This window comes from Desmodus rotundus, chromosome 1 (genome assembly GCF_022682495.2).
Source record: "Desmodus rotundus isolate HL8 chromosome 1, HLdesRot8A.1, whole genome shotgun sequence".
In the NCBI taxonomy this organism is placed as follows: domain Eukaryota; kingdom Metazoa; phylum Chordata; class Mammalia; order Chiroptera; family Phyllostomidae; genus Desmodus; species Desmodus rotundus.
Genome location: NC_071387.1, coordinates 200,871,444 through 200,892,837, shown reverse-complemented (window position 1 = coordinate 200,892,837; position 21,394 = coordinate 200,871,444). Strand labels below are relative to the sequence as shown.

Below are 21,394 nucleotides of genomic sequence, written 5' to 3'. Positions count from 1 at the left end.
TAAGTGCACAAGTATGAGAAAAGTGTGGAACATATGTAACTCATGTGGAGAATAGACTTTTTATCATAGGCATGGATTAAGGCAATGGATCCAGTGCAAATCGGCATTACAGGGAGGGGGCTTTAGTGACAAATGGATCTGAGTGTGAACTCAGGCTCAGCCACTTGCTAGCAGGGAGACTTGGGAAGTCTCCTCACCTGCAAAACAGAGATAATAACGATGTTGCAGAAGGGATAACAAGTATGTGTGTTCAATGCCAGGCATGCCTTTTATACTTAATAACTGCTAGCAATTATCACACATGTAAAAAAGTCACTAATCCATCAAAGAATAAATCTGCAATCAAGATGATCATGTCCACTACTTCCAGGTGAAAGAGAGTAAACACAATCTGAATGACAATACCGATGTTCTCATACATTTACAGCTCATTATTGAGGAGTAACCATGAGTCAGGCCCTGTCCCAGGCTCAGGGAACCATGTAGCTATGGAACCTTGATTGCAGGGAACACGATCCCACAGGGAATCTGCAAACACCCTTGGAAACCAAGTCTGCTATCAAAAAGCCAAAATTAAATGCCTAAAACTGAGGCTGTCGTGGCTGAGAACATCCAGGTTTTGGAGAGTGAGGCCAAGAAATTAAGAGGTTCAATGATGTACAGAATGACACCAGCAGTTAGTGGCGAGGCTCGGACAGCATGGAAGCTTCACCACGGCCTTTTGCAAAGCAGTTTCAAGCTTCCCTTCAGCACACCAATTTGAAACTTGTTTACCACCAATGAAGTTTTCCCAGTCTCGGGAGGTCATGAGCTTTCTTGGCAAGTGGGTTTTTTATTCTAACATAGGAAAATAGAGTGACTTTAATTGTTTACTCAGGGTCATCCCCAAGAAGCTTTCTTGTCTAGAAATACTGACGAGCTGCTGCAAGTGTGATTTAGGAAGTAGCAAGTCCGCCTAAAGGAGGGGAAGTGACAAGCAACGCAGTTTGAGAAACAGGCTACCTACTGGTGACAAAGCCAAGGCGTGGTCAAGGAGAATGCCTTCATGTGGCCTAGGCCACGACTGAGCAAAGGATCCTCTCTAGGTGGATCCCAGGTGGACAAGCAAGGACAGGCCTGACCCCTGACACTCTCCAGCAAGGAAGCCAAAAGGGCCTTTGAACTTGACGTTTACTGCATTGAAGCGGAATATAAGAGTGGCCATCATCACTCACATCAGTGCAGCGCCTATGGTTCTCATAACCATGCTTACAGCCATGATTGCCACTGAGATCCCTTTGGGGTCTCCATTTGGCATGGATGACAAATGCTCTATTACTATCACCACTATTATTTCCACTCCATAAATGAACCTTGAATGCTGAAGCGACTTCCCCATAGCTAGTCAGTGCTGCGACTGGCATAGAAATGAATCTGTAGGGTGGAGGGTGGAGGGATTGAGCAAAAAGGAAAGAGGACTCATGGACATGGACAACAGTGTGGTGATTGCTGGGGGGAGGGGGACATAAAGGGACTAAATGGCAATGGAAAAATATAATAAAGATTATATATTTTAAAAAAAGGAAAGAAAGAATGAGTCTGGTTGCTCCAAAGTTGGTGTTCTTAAGACCCAAACAGGGATTACCACAAGTAAATGCAGCCAGAGCCAGCTTCTTCTTCTTTGATCATTAGCTCTGCTGGACCCTCCTCTACTTTTCAGATGTAAAACCTCATCTCTCCACAGGGGGTGGGGTGGAGAGATCCAGGGTCTGAAGTCTGTGTGGTTTCACAGCTCTGTGACTTCCTTCCTCAGCACCTAGGGCAGCTGATTGGAGGAGCCCATCATGGAATGAAAGAATACCCATAGCTGCTGTACCTGCCCAGAGCACAACACAGTGAGGACAAGGAAGGGAGTGAAGTGTGGAGACAGATGGCAGATGCTGCAGGACTGTTTCCCGCATATGCAGTGAAAACTCAGAGCTGCGCAAGGTTTGACAGGGAATGTAAGGGGAGCAGGGCAGGGGAGCCCTTAGAAGTGAGTCCACAGTCTGCGTAAATGCTGCAGGAATGCTGTTGGACTAACTCTCCAACCCACAGAAATGTCAAATATTTCAAGTAGGGAGATAAGCTGTGTAAGGAAGTGAGATGAATGGCATCGCCATTCACAGGGAACTGGTGTGCTGGATAATACAAACCTGCCCCTTCACCTACCACGGAGTGTTTTGAGGCCTGAGAACATTTCCACCAGCCTCATGCCCAGTTTTCTCTATGTTCCCTAACAGCCCTGGAGGGGTGTAAGAACCCCCTCAGAAGTGGGATCTGTCTTCTGACATCAAAGATGATTAATAAGAACAGGTGGCCATTTTTGTTTTTTCATCGATAATCATCCTTGGCTCATTTGAGGTAGATTTATTGAGCACTTACTATGTGCCAGGCCCAGGGCTGTCGACGGAACTACAACCCAGGGCTTGCTCTCTGGGCTCAGCCCCTGGGGAGTGCAGCATTCTGTAGGCACAGTGGGGTTGGGTGAGCCACATTGAGGGTCTGGGATAGGGGGACACGCGTGGGTCAGGAGAAGAGAGGAGCCCTGGAGAGGGAGAGGGGTCTTGGGGAACTGTAATAACTGATAAGCTCGAGTTCTGGCTATGCCTGACTTGGCTGTCAGGGGCAACTGGAAAGCTCGCTTAGAAAGAAGGAGTCACATTTAGTGCCAAACTGGATCTGCCTGTGCATGTTTACCAGCTGGACTTTGAGAGCCAAGCATTTAATAGTGGTGGCGTCAGAACCAATAAATAGGTTAGGAGAACTCCTGAGGGGTAAGTGTGGAGTCACATGTTAGCTATTAAGCGAACACTGGAACACATCGAAGGCATAGAAGCTGTTGAATTTTCATTATGAGACATGAAATAACCCCAAATTTGAAAACTAGTACCCTTCACAACACTGCCAAACACCTAGCATCTGTTCAAATTTATTAGGAACCATTTCCTCAGGGAGCAAATGAGAAAGAATTGCAAGCAGCTGCCTGGAAGTGTGCTAGTAGGGGATGCCACTTCCTTCCACTCTGCAATTGACAGTACGTGTGAATGTCTTCATTAAGTAACACCGGTTACTAATCACGGACAGGCCACAAAGCCCACAAAGCGGACAAGTGGGGACCTGAAACACAAAGTGCATGTGAGGTCAACGCTTCTAAGAGGTCGTATTACAACTTGAGAAGGAAAAAGGCATTAGAAAGCCAGCTAGCAAATCAATCTGACCTCTCACCTTTGGTTTTCAAAGCTGTACCTATGTTCTCCAGTGGAAGCATGTCCACCCCCAGCCCCCACCCTAACCGGCGATTCACATGTTAGTTTCTGTAATTCAGCTTTCAGGGGTTTTAACTGTGTTTCGTTTTCTGGTGCCTAGGAATCAGTCTTGGTCCCATTTTCTCCCACTGTGCATTTGGACCGTAGAGTCACTCTGGGGGGAGGATAATGAAGCCATGTGATCCAGCAGTGTTAGTAACACAGAGCTATATTGGGTTACTTTCTTTTTACTAAACACTTTAGGCCCAGATCTCGCTCCTGGGTAACTCTGGGAATTCTCCCGAGGCGAGCAGAAGACGTGAATCTAGCTCTTTGTGTCTGTAACTGTACACCTGTTATTGATGCAGAGGATACAAAGAAAACACCAAACACACATTGTTCTATTTTTAAGCTGTTGTACTCAGTTCCAGGGGAGGGAAAGATGCCCTTTCTCTCCTTGAAAGTTACCGAGAGCCAGCTATTCTACTGCAGTGTGAACTCACTATCGGAACTCTGAACTTAGGCAGTGAGGGAGAAAATATGGAGTGAGTGTGAGTGCGTGCGTGTGTGTGCACGTGCGTACCAGCTGGAACTGGGGGTGCCAAAATAAATCTTTCCTCATATCCAGAAATGCCTATCAGGGAAGCAAACTGGCCGGCAGTCAGAACACGCCCATGGGATGCTCGCTGTGTTAAACGGCACACACGTCCTAGGGCAGAATTGCATGCCATGGATTTAGTAGGCACTCCACCAAATATTAACGGAAAGATTGAATCAGTGATCTTTCCAGAAAAAGCATGGCAAAGCTCTTTGCCTGTTTAAAAAGAAGAAGAAAAAATAAGCCAAGCGCATAAATTGGCAGTAGGGTGCGATATTTCTCCAAGTCAAGAGTCCAGAGGGACATGGGCTCCTCTGGTCTGGGAGTGCACAAGGAAGCAGTGTAACCATTTCAGGAGAAGCCGGAACTTCGTTAGCCTCCCTGCAAAATGCTAGGCAGTGTATCATCCGTTTGTACGTGAAAGTGGAGACTTTCATGACTCTTTCTAAAATAACCAAGGACTCTCTGGGATCTCAGAAAATGATTATGCCACCCCCCCCAGGGATGAAGTGCCAAGCAAAGTGGTCCCTTGCTTTCATGAAACTTGCAGTTGGCTGGAGGAGATGGAGAAGGACAGTGGGGGGACGCCTGCTGGGTCGAAAGGTTTCCTGACAGAAGTGACATCCAGAGTAAGACCTGAGGGTAAAAAGGGGAGGGGTTTCTGGGGAAGAGGTTGGAGAAGAATCCAGGCTGACTCGAAGGGGTGCAGTGAGAAGTGAGATGGAAAGAGAGAAGCAGGAGCCATACGAGACATGGCCTTTAGTCCAAAAGCGATGTGGGATAAGCTCCAAGTTGAGTTTTACGAAGTTCATACGGCCTTCCTGTGAAACAGCAGGTTGGAAAAGGACAAGTCACTGTGGGGAGAGAGGGGAGGGCGGGGGACTGGCAAGGGAGTTGCTGCTGCAGAGCTGAATTGAGATGGTGCTGTGTGGACCCAGGTGGGCAGCGCCACAGTCAGAAGTCAGGGTCGAGGAGGTCAAGTCAAACAGCCTGGGGGGATGGGGAGGAGTCCCAGCAGGGGGCTAAGTTCCTGCTTAGCCCCTAGCTTCTACATTTCCTTTAATTTATAAAACAACTTTTCAGTAGTTTTCCTAGTCTTTCTGAATCTAAATAGCTGAATTTACATTTGTTCGACATGCACTCATCATCTTCATAATAATGAACCGGCTCTGTAAAATCTTCCTACCTGGAAAGAGACCAGTAGGTCCTTTCTAGGAAGGAGAAGGGTTTAGGACTATGAAGTGTGCCTCTAAGCACGCTTTGCAGGCAACCTCAGGTAAGCACACACCTAGTGACTCATCGTGCAGCTTCCTCCTCTTTTGAAACAAAAGAAAGAATTTTCCTGAATCCAAAGAAGTTGGTCCCAAGGACAGAGAGAGATGTTAAGCAACACTAGGGAGATGTAATTAGCAAAATCCAGGTTGTGGGGGAAAAACTGCAAAAGAAAAGGGTGGGGAAGACCCAAAGAAAGAGAGAGAAACAGAGAGAAGACTAAGAGAAAGAGACTGTAGATGAAGAGACTGAAAGGGTAAGTAAAGCAAATCCAACATACAAATGTGGCTTAATTCAAACCAACAAACTAAAAAGAGAGAAAAAAAGAATTGGAGATTTTTGAAAACTGCCTGGATAATATTATGAAGGGATTATTGTTAATTTTTAAACAGGTGATAATAGAGATTATGGTCATGTTTAGGGAAAAGAATCCTTATCTTTTTAGACCTAAATGACTGCAACACAAACCAGTCTTCCCCCTAGACTACAGGAAATCCCTGTCCGGTATCTAGGACAGAAGGCTTTCACTCTCAGCCTGGAGCTAGAGGCCAAGGGCGAGACACTGGACAAGTCCACCCAACATTTAATCTAGTTCCCCACTCGCCTCTCCACTAAGAGTTGAACACCCCTGATAAAAACAGGGAGGTAGACTGACAGTCCCAAACTCGACTTTCACATCTGCCCAGCAATTTATTCCTGAAAGTGAACCGTAAGTAAAGCAATGTTCCTAAGAGTTTGAGTCAAATTTCAAATGCACTGATGTAATCCATGTGGAGCATTTTATAATTCTTTATTTTTGGAAAACTCACACAATTATGCTCATTTGGAAAGGTACCTCTCCCTCGAGGGTTGGGGCGTGAGGCACATTAGTCTCAGGGTTCCAGAAAAATCTTCAGTGTCCTTTTAAACTATATACATTCTGTCCTCCCCACACCAGTGAAAACAGAAGTGAGAGATTATAGTAGCTACTGTTACTCACTAAAAAGAGAGATTTTTATCACTCAAGTATGGCGGGACTAGAAAAATTTTGAGAAGCCTTGATTTAGGCTTCTCCTTGGGTATTTTCTCAACGTGAACTGTATATATCATACCGTGTCTTTCAACACAGTCAAGAACTGTTTTAGAAGAAAGTTGTCGGGGAAAAAGTTCCTGAAAGAGATAGAAAAATCTTTGTTTTTAACAGGCAAACAAACTGGAGAAAGGCTAGAGCTCTGCTCACTTTCTTGTCGACCAACAAAGATAAGGTTGTGTTTTCCTTTGGGAAGACTAAAAACAGGAATTTAATCTATTATCCATTTCTGTGCTAGACACAATTACCTTTTCAGAGAATCTTTTACCCAAGAGCCAATCAGATAAGTTCATTCAGCTAGGATAGACTTGTGACTTTCATAATTACACACGCATAAAGAACACGACCAAACTATACACGTAAGGCTGTTCATTAAATGTAGTAAAAAAATAAATGTATATTTGCGCTCTTTCTTTTGAATTTTTTTTGTTTGTTTGTTTTCGTATTGTTTTCTTCCACTGAAATCTTAATAACCCTTCAACCACACAGGTCATTAATGCAGTTAGAGTAATGAGACATCAAGCCTACACGTTCCTCAGCTGAGTCTTTTCACAGCGTATGTGGTTGAAGTCTTTTCTCTCACAGCCAGTCACACGCTGGGCCTGTTCATGCCTCAGCAAATCCTTTTCCGGCCTCTGCTGAGGAGGCTGCACTCTCGAATGAGGATTTTGACTATCTGTGCCTGTGGGAAGTGGTGTCAGTAGCCAGTGTCCCAAGAAGGCCACAGGGTTTATCCTACAAGTGCACTGTGTAAACAAAGCCCACCAAGCCTTAAATGCCTCCCACAGGCAACCGAAGCTTGTAAAAGCCAAACTCTTACACTATACAGGGAAGACAGTGTGGGGTGTGGTACAGAAAGCATTCGGAGCTTGTCCAAAGGTTGGACTAATTACGGGAGCAAAAATGGTATATTTCTCAGGCTCAAATTAATTTGTGTTCCAAATAATACCAGTCATCAGTAAGAGAGGTTCATTGACACAAATCTCAAATTTCCTTGAAAAGTTCCTAAGTTCAAGTTTTTAAACTTAAGTTTGTTGATCAGAGTGGCATAGTCCTGCCTGTTGATAAAATAATTGAACATACAAATCTTTTTTACGTCCTTTCAACATTGAGACAGTATAATTATTTTTAAAAACAATAATAGAAAAGTGCTCAGAAGGATAAAATACTCTTTCTTGCATGTTTATATGCTTGGTCCCCCCACCCCCCAAAAGGATAAATATAAACCAATGGTAAATTGAATGCTGGTTAATGCCTTAATTAAAAGAAAATTCTAAGTGATTACATGGAAATGCAGAATTGCTTATGTTAACCCCTACTTTATATGCTACAGGAAATAATGGAGGATCCAATAACAGGACCCTAAAATACTCACTACAGACTCACCACAATCAGCATCCTTTAGCTTCCTCCACATAATGGTTGGTACAAATTAAAAACAAGAAAGAAAAAAAAGCCTTGAAGTTAATGCGATAAACTGCAATAGAAAAAACTGCTCTCTTTCAAGTATTGTGATTATAACTGTTGCCTTTTCTCAAAAACTGATTTCAGTTGTAAAAATAAAGTAAAAAAGAAGGACTGGAGTCCGGATGTTTGTTAAGAAAATAGTCTTTCAGTCAGAATTTGACCAAAATCTGCCTTTTTCTGGTGCCGACAAAAGCCTCTTTCCATGAAAGAATCACTGATTCTATCTTAATTTTTATGTGTACTGTACTCTTTGGTGCACATGAGCAGACCGGTGGGTAGACTGGCAGGAATGAAGTGCCAAAGTAAAATGGATTAAATTTGCTTCAATACACTTGATCTCTCCTTCTCTCTTTTCTGAGCAAAGTTTGGAATCATTTTGAATGCCAAAAGAAACATCCTACTTAAAAGAGATATTTGAATTTGAGTGTATCTTGATTAAATGTCAAAAATGAAGATATTTATTTGGAGAGATCAGGTATGCTTTGCTCCTGAGAAATTCACGGCAGCTAATTTTGCCTTTTGTACATTGAAAATGATTGAATGATTTCAATCAGTCCTCGTAATAAGTTGCATTATGACTGGCATGTAGCTGAACGTAGAAATTGGTTAACAGTGAGTGTTTGTTGAATACTCACAGGGCTCCTGGAGTATTTCAAGAGGAAAATGATCACATGATCACATTAGACTCTTCCTTGAAACTATAAAAAACAAAAAAAACCCCAACAAAAACCTCCTACACATTTCCCATAGGGTAATTAAACAAAAGCCCATGAAAACCAAAAACTTAATTGTGCAGAATCTTGAAGCATTCTCTGCATGTCTCGTGGGTGAGCATGAGGTGGGCAGAGTCTAATTCCATTACAACCTTCACAAGTGTGTGTTTTATAAAGTGGTGTCACATGAGATCTCTATTGCATTAGAATACATACATTGTGGCTAGTGACACTGGGGCTATGGACAGGGACGATTTCTATGAGAAACCTCCCATGGGGCCAATTCTGCCTCTTACTTGAACTTGACATCCCAATAGCACAAGGGGGAACAGTGTACTTGTAAATTCCCACCTGTTTGTACACCACAGAGGCAGGAATGACATGTACCCGCAAAATTTCAAGGAATCTTTTTATTCCCCTCAAAAATACCCCATCGAGCATTATTTGTGAGTATACTTGAACTAGAAATGTCGAAATAGGAAGTTTTCAAAGACTTAGAAACCACTCGGTAGAATTTTCTCCTTAAAGAGACCACAAATATGATGCTGAAAATCACTTTCCTTCTAAAATCCAACCCCCACTGCCCAGGAGGGAGGTTAAATTGTTGCCGTGAACACGTGCGAACAGCTGCACTGCACTGTGAGGTGCCATGCCAGTGTGCCCCTGCCGAGGAGCCGGACCCCAAAGCTTGAGCAGAGCGGAGACGCACTGTCTGCCTTCATGTGGCTCTCACTTGGAGCGGACTCTCTGGCCCTGAGCAACCAAAGGCAAGTCACAGGGCCAAAGAATAAGACCAACACGCATACTGGAGTGTGGTTCTGTCCAATCGTGAGGAAGGGGCAGACATGCCTGAGCAATGTGCAACAGTTAGTTTTCCAAAAAGCTTGGGATAGTTTGTTTCGTTTTGGGTTTTTTTTTTTGAGGATTTTAATGTTATGACCCTCGTGTAGATTTCAACACAGAAAGGGTAATCTGAAACAGCAAAATAAACAGAGGAAACCAACTGTTAGTGAAAAAAAGCCAGCCCTTGTTATGGAGGATAGTCTGTGTGGTACTTCAGCAGTGTTCTTTAAAATCCCAGTTTCCTTTGTCAGACAATAATCCATCCTCCCTCTGGCACCAGCACCAACGTTGCCCTCCTTGGCATCGACCTCAGAAGACCCAGCTGTCTTTGGTTTCCCCTACGAATACAGTTTTGTTTCTTTAAAGACTATCCAGTGGCTTACATTTAGCTTACACCAAAGAGTCTTTGGGGGTTTTCTTTGACTTACACAAAGAAATGACTTGTAATTAGTCTGTGTGTTACTTAGATACCTGTAAGATAATGTCAACAATCAATGCAAGAAGTTGGTTGGACTGTAGCCATATTTAGGCATAAAAAATAGCAATAATCAGTACCATGATAAAATAGCCCATCAAGTAAAACTCACTGCTGGGATTCGCAGACATGAGACAGAAGCAGAATGAAAAATCTCCAAATCACTGAGAATGGTTGGTTTGCAAGCTCCACTTTGGCTCTAAGGAATGGTCAACAGGCAGCAGAAGTCGTTCTTCAGTGATGCAGAGTTCAAGAACTGAATCTGAGGTCTAGCTAGCGCTTTACGAAGGGGGGTGTCCTAAAAGAACGCAACTTGAGGGGCGGTTCTTACAATCACCCAGGCGCAGACACCTAAGGAGAGCAAACATTTACTTTCTTTCTGAATTGGAAATAGCTGACCTGGAATCATAGCTCATAGTAAAAAGACATAACACATCTATCTAGTTCAACAGCACTGTAAAAGCCCTGCTTTCAGTCACGGGACCTTTCTGTACATTGAGATGCACCGACCACTGCAGAGCTCCTAAAATCCACCTCCTAGCGGGGAGACTTGTATCAGTGTGATCTAGCATCTGGGACCTGGGATGAACTTGAGCTTTCTCCTGTCACTTCCCCCACCCTCACCCCAACCACCTCCTCAGGGCAAACCACAGGGGCTGCTGAGGAAGGTCTCCACTTAGATTATCTGATCACCATCCTCAGGAACTAACAATCCGGATAACCCAAGTATCTGTACCCCACGTTTCCGAAAGGGAAAGTTAGGGAGAAAATCGGAAAAACACTATGGGACTCAAGCAGTGGATGATGTCCTTCCAAAGCTCTGTGTAAAACTCTAACTGTGCGAGGTTAGGTCGATAGGCAAACAAACATTTGGAATGCCCCTTTCGAAAGTCTTGACATGAAAATAGTACACCTAACTCATTGAAAGAAATTTTTAATTGTGGTAAAAAAAAACCCCATAAAATTTACCATCTTAATCATTTTTAAATGTACAGTCCAAAAACGTTAAGTGTATTCACATTGTTGTGTCAGCTGCCTTACTTTAACTTAACTTGTATTCACTATAACTAAAGAGATGAACACATTGTATTTCAATGTACCAACAACTTATCATTGATGTGTTTATATCTACATTTTAAAGGATTACAACAATTATTTTAGTACAGCCAAAGACTTAATATTTGAATTTTACCATTTTGAAATGTAACATGGACAATTATACTACCCAGTAACAGTAAAATAGCAAGTACAAATACCCAGTACCCAATACCCAGTACAAATATAACATACTATAAGTACATATCTTATGACTTTAAAAGCTTAGCTAAAACACAAGACTTTACAGGTAAAAGCAAGAGTCCTCCTATGACATAGACAAACAAAATGCCACTGTAGTAGAAATTGCCATCCAACTATTTCCTTTTGTGGGGGAGGGAGAAGTTTTATTTTGAAAGAATATAATATTATAGAACTAGTCATTTTTACCATTGCTTTATCATTTGCTTTATACTTTGAAACAAGAACTTAAGAGTGCTTATTTATAATAGGACATAATCACAGTAAACGATCTTTCTCAAGAGCGACCCGAACTCTGATTTACGACAAGCTACAGCCATCACTGTTATAGTCTAGTATTCAGAGCATTTAAAAAATTTAATTTTAATATATAGTGCTCAGTAATAAAGACAACCCAATTAAAAAATGAGCAAAAGATCTGAATATAGTCCAACCTGCAGCCCACGGGCCGAGAATGCAGCTGGACGCAAAATCATAAATTTACTCAAAACCTTTTGTTTTGCTCATCAGTTTTCATTAGTGTTTGTGTATTTAATGTGTGGCCCAACACAATGCTTCTTCTCCCAGTGTGGCCTAGAGACACCAAAAGGTTGTACACCCCTGGAACAGACGTTTCTTCAAAGAAGACATACAAATGCTCAATGAGCACTTGAAAAGATGCTCAGCATCAGTAGCCATCAGGGAAAGGCAAAACGAAACCCCAGTAAGATACCACGAGGATGGTGTCTCCCAGATAACCACTAGGATGGCTATAACCAAAAAGACAGATTAAAAACAAGTGTTGGTGAGAGTGTGGAGAAATCGGAACCCTCCTACACTGCTGGTGGGAATGGAAATATTGCACCCACTTTGGAAAACAGCCTGGCAGTTCTTCAAAGGTTAAGCAATAGGATGCAGCAATTTCATTCCAAAGTACATACCCAAGAGACACAAAAACATATGTCCAGCAGGTTCATAGAAACATTCCTCATAACAGCAAAAAAAAAAAAAAAAAAAAAAAAGAACAACCCAAATGTCCACCAACTGATGGATGGATAAATAAAATGTGGTATGCCCACACAATGGAACACAATTCATATACAAATGAAATATTAATACATGCAAAAGTATGGATGATCCTTGAATAGATTATGCTAAGTGAAAGAAGCCATCACAAAGAACCATATACTGTATGATTCTATTTCTATGAGGTGTCCTGAATAGACAGATCTATAGAGAAAGAAAATAGATTGGTGTTTGCCTCGTGTTGGGGGAATGGGGTCCTTCAGGGTTTGTAGCTAGATTGTTTGTTCTAAATCGATTGTGGTGATGGATGCACAACTTTTAATGAAGCCATTGAATTATACACTTATTATGAGTATATCGTATGCATGTGAATTATATCTCCATAAAGCTGTTAAACAATAAGTGCAATCTTGAAACAAGATAAACCTGTCTACCAGTCCCAAGAAATAACTTTCAGGACCCTATATAAATGAGAGAACCTCTCTTTCTACTATCATATAGGTTTCTATCATTCTAAGGAACAGAAGGAGCTTAGTAGTGAACGGCAAGATTGGGTAATAAGTATGCCGCAGAGGTTGAAAGTCTGACATGCACTGCTACGTCTTGGCCTGTCACAGAAGGAACACGTGCTTCTGTGATGTACACAGCACTTTCCAGGCACTTGACCTCCCTTGGTAGCTGTTAAGTTACTGTTCAGATGTTTACTTAACAGGAAATTATATAGTGACTTCAAGCCATGTTCTCATAGAACATCTGTGTTCTGCAAGTTCAACCCACATGTTTTCTACTAAAGCAAGTAATGACACTGCGTCCAGTTCAGAGGGAAAATAGGAATAGATTAAAGTCAATAATTCTCACAATTCATACATTTTTCACTATAAATCTTTAAAACCTCTCTTGCCTTCTACTCACCTGAATGGTGGTAGAATCACGGCTTGAAAACTACGAAATAGGTCATCTCACTGATATTGGAGAACTTGAACCTGTCAGTCACGCTTAGATGTCACAGTGCACGCTGTTCACGGAAATGCGCTTGCAGCTCTGCTCTTACACTGCGTGAGAGCCACACTGTCTCACAGTGAATGTGTTCCTATGTCACACAGAATTCAACATGCAGACACTTTTAATGCACCTAGAGCAGTGTGATAGGATTTTAGTTTTATTCCTAAATATGCGTAAGAACTACAGCACTGATGTTTGTTCCTAAGGCTGTCTTTGCGGTGCACACCAAAGGAATGCTCCCGGATTTGTCATTAAGTGTAGATCCCATGATTCCAGTGTAAAAACTCTAATGTCTCCATTTTTTTCTTAAATACTTAGTGTGTGTATGTTAGGTATGCTGATATTAAGAACTGTTTGTATGTTTCATTATATAACAATTTGGGGAAATTTTTGCATCCTGGAAATTTTTGCATTTTTGCATTGCACTCAAATTACAGCTTAACTAGAAACAATCGAGTTGTGAAACCTTATAAAGTACAGAAACAAATTCTAGAAAAGTTGTGCATTCAAGAAGAATCACCAACAGTAGGGCATGGTCAGACTACAGTACTTTTTAGACTTGGCAGAACTTTGGAAAAAGAACAAACACTCATAGCTATGTGTGCGCAAATGCACACTCAGATTATGTTAAAATGGCACATTGTGTCCCCAAATTTCATAGTGTACACTTTATTGCATTATTTCCTACTAAAGGCCCGTTGTGCTCTGGCTGCAGGGGAGTGTTGGTAATCACCATGATGCAGTGGTGGGGACGTGGGCGCCAGAAATGGAAAGAGAGTAAAGAACTCGGTGGGCAAGACATTATTCACGAGACTGACAGCTGCTGAGGTGTATGTGCGTGTGTGTGAGGACATTAAAAAAACATAAAATATGTTAAAATCATTTAAAATATCACACCTCTCTTATGTTTCCTTTGCTTTTAGAAATGTTATGAAATAGCTGGTATTTGCTTTAAAATAATCCAATTGTTGGAGGGGATGTATGTGTAAAAGGGGGCCCAGGGATATTACAGATCAAACAAGATTGTGTATGTATGTGTGTACATGTGTGTGTATACACATGCATGCAGTAGTGCAATACTGACAAGTCTTGGTGATGTGGATGCCACTTCAATAGGCTGGATCTAGGAGGCCTTCCATCATCCTGCTCTGTAGAACTCATCCCAAAAGATTAGCCAGCAGCCCCTTCTGACTGTCTCACTTGCCCTCAGACAGAGCTTGGGGGCTGGCCACTCTTAGTCCAATGCCCTGTGAGAGGAAACCCCTTTAGTAATTTAGGGGAAGTGTCTTCTCTCCAAAGAATACTCAGATGGAAACTCAAATATTTGTTTAAAAAATTAAATAGATACAAAGTCAGCAAAACCTCTCTCCTGTATGAGGAAGACCAGGAAAGGAACATTTGAAAGCAGAGTTGGGTTCTCCCTGGGGTGAGGTTGTTGGGTGAGGACAACAAGCTCTGTGGGCAGGGCATTGGCTTAAGGCCCGGGGCTCTGAAATCACGGCAAAGACCTTCTCCTTGAGGAAGCTACCAAGACGTTTATCTTGCCTGGAGAAAGGAATCTGCAGAAATATAGATTCTACGCAGACTCACAACTGGCTGGATCATCGTGGCAGATCAACTCCAGCAGAGAACACCACCACCCCAAACCCCCTTTCTGCTTATTGAAATACCCACTACACCTGGAATACAGGGAAGGCAGGGTACTGTCCTCTGGAAACATACAATCCATGACCTTGTCACAGAAAGCCTTGTCTAGCTGTAGAACCTTTTTTCTCTGTGTCTGTCTCTGTCTCTCTGCTGGTAGAAGCTCCAGCACCTTTTCACTTGGCTTTATGAGACACTGAGAAGTCTTTTATAACAAGTGCAGGTTCCCCTAAATTTCTGAGATAAGCAGGTCACCCAGCATGAGTCCATTAAATCTGAGTCACTGGACTGGTATCTCTGTGTGTGGGAGTAGCTTTGTGGTTTGCATTGTGTATTTCTATGTTGTTTTACTTATACAAATGGTAAGCACTCATTTTATTTAAATGACTTTAAAGAAAACTGTATGGAATAATGAAGCTATTCCTGTGGAAGCATGCATTAGTAGGGGCCAGAAGAAAGCCAGGGAAGGCTTCCTGGGAGAGAGGGTATCCAAATTAATAAGGACCTGAACTAAGTGGTGACCCTGCAAAGACCAATGACAGAAAAACTGTAAAGTGGTGGCTCTCAACCCTGGGTGCACAGTGAAGTTATCTGGAGAACCATAAAGAGACATTGTTGGGAACCGCCCTGCCTGGTTTCAGAGACTAACCCCCCACGGCTAAGGCTGAGTAAAAAGACCTTGGGAACCCTAAGCCACTAAGGAGACAAAGCTTATCTCCCTGGCAGGAGTACCACCTCTGCCCACTTTATTTCACCCTGCCCGGCCCCCAATGCATGATCAGTTAGCCAATGACAGGTAAGATTCCTCAAGGGAGGGACGACCTAAGACAGGCATGGTCATGAGGGAGTCCTCAGGGAAGGACTTGGGGGGCTATAGAAAAAGGGGGTGATGGACCCTCGCCCGTCGGCTTTGACATGGCCTGAGTCCTCATTCTGTCTGCAAGAAGTCTCCGAATCTCTTGACTGCCTAACTTCCCCTGCCTGACTTAAGCCTGAAACAATGCTGGAGGTGGGTGCGACCCTGTGCTGGAAAGGGCAGGTTCCCTGGGGCAATCAGGCCTAAGAAAGAATGCATAAAATCCTGTGAAACCTGTTTTGCTAATACCCTCAGTTTAAATGATAAGGGTCCAAGCATGAACTGAGTTTGTTTCCCTGAAGTTTTATGGTCCTTCAGCTATCTGGCCCTAACTCTAAATAAGCCCTCAGAGTTCTTTGAATGTTATCTATTTGATTATTACTGCCTGACAATAATTAATGAGCTTTCCATATATGCCCTGTATTCCTATGCAAATTAAGCCAATAAAAGCCTATCAAGGCAAGGGTCATGGAGCTCTCCCCTTGAGAGAGTGGCGTGCCATGCCTTTTCCTCCACAGGACTCGGTAGCCCGTGTGAATTTGTCTCGTCTCAGCCACAACGCCGTGCACACTGCAGGCCGGTGTCCACATCAAGACATCATTTCCCAAGCGTCACTTCAGACCGATTAACTGAAGAGTTCTGGGGTGGGTGGGAGGTGGAGCCTAAGGGCTGCGTCCCATGCAGTGTAACTGATCTGAATAGGACCATAAAAATTCTCACGTGAACGCCAGAAGTTAGAAATGCGTATGTTGGTGGCTCCTGCAGAAGCATCCCCCACCCTCAGCCGCCACCCACCACTTCTAGCCCTTAAGCACAAATGGCTAGTCAGAATTCATCAGGCAACTCGCTCTCCTGGCCGCCGTCATTAGATCCACAGAAGGAAAGCATCTCTTCCCAACACTGCAGTTCCAGCAGCAATTTGAAGGAAATCACCAAATTGGTAAAATCTTATCTTTCTTAGGGAATAATTTAATTTTAAAGGGAGCTTTAACATTTCCCTTTTTCTTTTTTAAATAAACTTTCAGAAATTTCTTTCAAATCAGAACTGATCAAAACCACAGGCAAACTTGAAGCTGCTACAATTTACAGATAAGAAAATTCCAAGTCGCGCAGGCCCAAGCTTTCTGGAAAGTCTCATCTCACACAGACCCTTGAGCCTGGGCCCTCTGATCTTCCAACTCAAGGACAATTCTATTTCTACCAGAAAATTTTTTTTCCATAAATGTCCCATTCTGAGGGGTTAGGTGACCATAGGCTGAAATCCTCTGAGCCAATGGTTTGTGGCGCTTTATATAACAGCTGCCCCAACCCCCACTGGTGTCCACAGAGGGTTGGGTCCAGATCCCTGTCCCTAACCAGTCATGTGACATCTGGGACATTGGGTTCAATTCTGGGAACGAAAAGGGGTGTGGGGAGCATAACCAGGGTGGTGAAGGGCCTAGAGGAGTCGGCCATGTGACCAGAATGGACATGCCTGAGCTCTGCTCAGGTGCGCTCCTGAAGCATCTAAGAGCCATGGTTCTCTGTTGTTCCACATGGGCAAGTAGGACCATTGGCGGGCCCTAGAGGGCACAGACTAACTGAGGATGGGACGTGCACGTGGCAGCTGACAGTCACCTTCCGGGCCTGGGTGCCAGGAGCCATGTTCCAGTTCTACCTCTCCCTGCCTTACAGTTCAGGCAGCCTCCTGTCGCCTGGCGCGCCCTGTAAAAGCTGAGTGGCTCCTGTCCAGAAGGGCAAGTTTCCAGGGTTGAAACCCTGTTAGGAGCCTCTTCTCTCTGACTTTCCCATCTGGGAGGCTACTTTTGACCTGAGGTGACTTTTGCTGGGAACTTCACAGGGTCCCACCTCAGCTCTTATTGCATTTAATGGTGAAAAAGGCTGGTGTGAGAAAAACAAGGCAGGACCAAAAACCTAAACCCCAAACCAAACAAAACCTCCTTCTTTGCTGAGAGATCTGCTTCCTCACCAGGGAGGCAGAAAACCCGAGAGTCAGGAAGAAGGATGGTGGTGTCCCCTGTTTCCTGCTCTGTCCCCCTCTGGGGCCCATCCTGCCCGGGTCACCCTTACCCTGTGCTGTTTCAATCACAAGTCTATGTCCCAACCAGACTTTGACCTCCTTGAGGTCAGGAACCTTGACTTCTTCCTTTTGGGACCCTCGGGTCCTAAAAAAGTGGCTGGTCCATAAAAACCTCAGTGATGCTCATTGAATTAGATTGTCTGCAATGGAAAGGTAGACATTTTCTGGGACAGCTAGAATTCAATGACTCTGTCTACACCTTACCAAAGCCCAAATCCACTTAAAAAAAAGAAGTAGTTCAAAAAAGCATTTAATTACCCAGATCTCCTTTCTTATATGAAGTGAAAAAGCCAGATACCCTGCAGATGGGTCTTCCCATTTTATCCTATGACCTCCCTCTCCACATGGGCATTACTTGGCCTCCCCTCCCAGGTTTCCGAATAGCGCTAGAGAGAAAATAGAGAAGGTCCAGCCAGTTGGCTTCAAATGAGCCGGGCTAGAGCTTCCTTCTGGCTCATTTCCAGGCTGCCAGGACCAGTGTTCGTGTGCTGAGACAGAGACTCAGTTTGTCTGAGGTCGTAGTGAGCGGGAAGGGCTCTGCATCTGGTGGGAGAGCAGTGCATGGAATTTGCTGCCACATGGCCTCCAGGTGCCACACACTGGGGCTGCAGTTTCTCTGGAAGATGGAGGAGTTGTATAAGAAAAGATAATATTTAGAATTATGCAGCGGTGGTAAGGTAATTACATCCCATGCTGCAGGGCAGAAACTGGTCCCTTCCAGTGGCGAGGAAGGAATTCTCTGGCTCTCATGTTGTTACTCAATAAACTTCTGGTTTCTTTAATAGGAACGTGATCGCTGCAAGGCCCACAGGCAAATGAGATGCGTGGGATCAGGAGACTCAGTGACAGGCCCCTGAACTGAGCTCTCTCTACTTGCCCTAGAATTTTCATTTATGTGATGCGCACCGCCAGGACAGCTCTTACTGCAGTGACTCTTACTGCCAGTAGCTACCACTAACCGAGCAGGTACTGTGTTCCAGGTGTGAATCCTCACAGCAACCCCATGACAAAGGTACTATGTTCACCCTCATTTCACAGAGAATGAAAGGGAGGCTCAAAGAACCTCCTCCCCACCCAGGACAGATACTTTTCAGGATTTTTTTTTTCCTCCAGGAAAATCTTTGTGTGGGGAAGAGGGGATAACTCGATCGTTGACAGTCCCTTTTCTCGTGTATAAAGTGCCTGGGGCATTTCAAACAGACCTCCGCTACACACGGGAGCCAGGCAGGGAACAGTTTAATATATCAAATTTTTCTTAAGTTTTGGCAAGTCCTTAACAAACCCTTCACATGTCCACAAGTTAAGAATTTTCAAGCTCATTTTTTGTCCTCTTGTGTTAAATGAAATGAGAAAAATGACACTCTTCTTGCGACTGTCATTTTTTCTGAAGCCAAGGGCCCTCCTTTGAGGTACACTTGCTGTCTCTACTCTTACCTTCTCAGGTAAGGGAGCCCTTTGCTGGTGACCACAGCATGTTGGCTTCTAGTAGAGTTAAGTCTCCCGTGACAGGTTTGGAAGGAAGCGGCCTCAGGAATATGTGACATATCCCAGAGCCTAACCCACGGAGGAGGGATTCCAGGCAGGCAGGTGTTCTGTTTTGTTTGATTTTTTTAAATGTGTTTGTTTCATTTTAGATGCAAAACAGAACCGTGAGAAGTTTCCAAGGACAAACGAGTTCCAAAGATCTCTTATCCCTGGAAATGTTTAGGCAGAAGCTGAACAATGACTGGGAAGGGAGGTTGGACTAGATCACTGTTTCCCCAAAATGGAGTGAATACAATGGTATTTATTTATTCTGGCGGTGCAGAGACCCCTCCTTAATCTTAAATCACACAGTCAAAGCCATCCTTCTCCATTCGCTTTCAATCCTTTGGATTGCAGGTAAAACAAAGTCTTGTTTTGGTGATTATGGGCATTTAACACCTCAACAACATCTGCAGTCCCCCTCAGGTCTCAGCCAATAGTATCATCTAGACTTCCACTGTGATTTATTATCTCCGATTATTTATTATCTCCTCTTACTATCTCCATCACAAGACAAGGAACAGGGGGCATTCATTTCCCATAATAACCGGAGGCATCAGAAGAAATGTACTTTGATGTAAAGAATATTTTCAGTAAATGATGGAGATGCCGTGACTCAAAAAAATCAGATTTGGGGTCATGTTCCTAAAATCAATCAAACTGTCTCTTTTTTGGTGGGAGTACAGAGGACCCGCCTGACTCCCTCCCTTCGGGTTGAAATTGGTATTTACATATATTGTATGATTTAAGTGGTGCAGGGAAGCTTCCCCTTCCCTGCCCAACATCCAAACATACATCTTCTTGGGGATGACACCTTTGTGTTCGCGTAACCCCTGTGCGGAGCTCAGTGTCTGACGTGAACGAGTGAATGTTGGAAGATCAACTTCACGCGTTCTGTAACCCTACCTCCGCTGCGCCTTACCCGGCACTGCCGGTCCTTTCCCTGCCGCTGTTGACGACCCCCCACCGACCTCTTACTTACAATCTGCCCAACTCCACACTGATTGCTCGTCAAAAGTGAAGACCCCCTTCTGGAAAACTGGAGACACAAAGGATTTCCTTTTCAGTGAGTGATCAGGAGGAAGGTTCACTTAGAATGAGAAAAGAAGAAAGCACTAGTTTTCTGAGATTTGGGAGTCAAGGGGAGGTGATAACTACGCCTGCTCAGCACAACCTGAAATGTAATTTAATTATTATCTGGGGAATTTAATCAGATGCAGCCAGCCAAACCAACTCATATTTCCGGCATGAAATATCTCGTTTGGCTGTCTATCCTGACCAAATCAATAGAAATTTGTGCCAAATTCCTATTTTACTGTGGTGGATTGGCACAGACATACTCTTCTTGTTTAACAAAAAAAGTTACAAATCTAGCCACTAGGCTTTCTCCCAGGTCTCTCTGGCAGCTTCTGGGATGCTAATACACACCAACAATGATGTTCAGAAGGATTCGACTTTCAAATCCAGGAAGAAGAGAACACGGCTTGCAGGGGCTTTAGAGCTACAACTCAAACACGATGTTTCAAGTACAAACACTTAACTTGGGTTTCTCAGAGTTTAAGTGTGACTTTAGCACAATTAAATGCACAGAATCTTCGAAAACCGAATGCCTAATCCAAGACACACAGCAAGGGTTTCATGCATTCCATGTCAGCACACACCCTGGGGCTTTGGATTTCACAGCACCACGCCTGTCAAGCACTGTCCCACTGGGAAATGCACTCTGTGACAGTGTGACCTCTGAGCTCTTATTCCCGTGTTCCTGTCTGGTGCCAGAAAAGACCGGCTAAGCCATGACACAGCGTGGAGAAACCCAGAGGATGGAGGGGAGGGGTTTTCCGATGGTTCTTTGTTTTGAGACAATAAACGTGGTGTCTGATAGCTGTTCCATGTTGAGTTAAGCTCTGACACGTACCTGTCAACAGTGGAAAAGGTGATGTGTGAAACCCTGCAGGAGCCTGACGGGGGCACATGTCCCTCAGCCCCAACACTCCAACCTGCGTCCTGACGTTGGGGGCCCGAGAGTCGCACTGGTCTGCAGACATGTTGTTTGGCCTGCAGTGCTGTGTTCTGTTCATTGTATCAGCACATGAATGCCTAGAGGTTCTTAAACAGTTCTGGGTTTCTGGATTCTCTTGAACAATTAGAAGACGTGGTCCTTGTTGGCACATGGACACATTTGGCGGGAGCTGGTCATTTTCAGGTCACAAGAGTCTCCTTGCCTCCCTTTGTCTACCCTGTTCTGCAAGCTGGGTCACCTTCCACTTATCATCACACTTGTTCA

At 43.8% G+C, this 21,394-nt stretch overlaps 1 protein-coding gene across 1 annotated transcript in view; it reads right to left on the bottom strand.

Annotated features, from left to right (window-relative positions):
• SLC1A3 (solute carrier family 1 member 3) overlaps positions 1-21,394 on the bottom strand; it is a 79,349-nt gene that overhangs the window by 32,973 nt on the left and 24,982 nt on the right. The window lies entirely within an intron of this gene.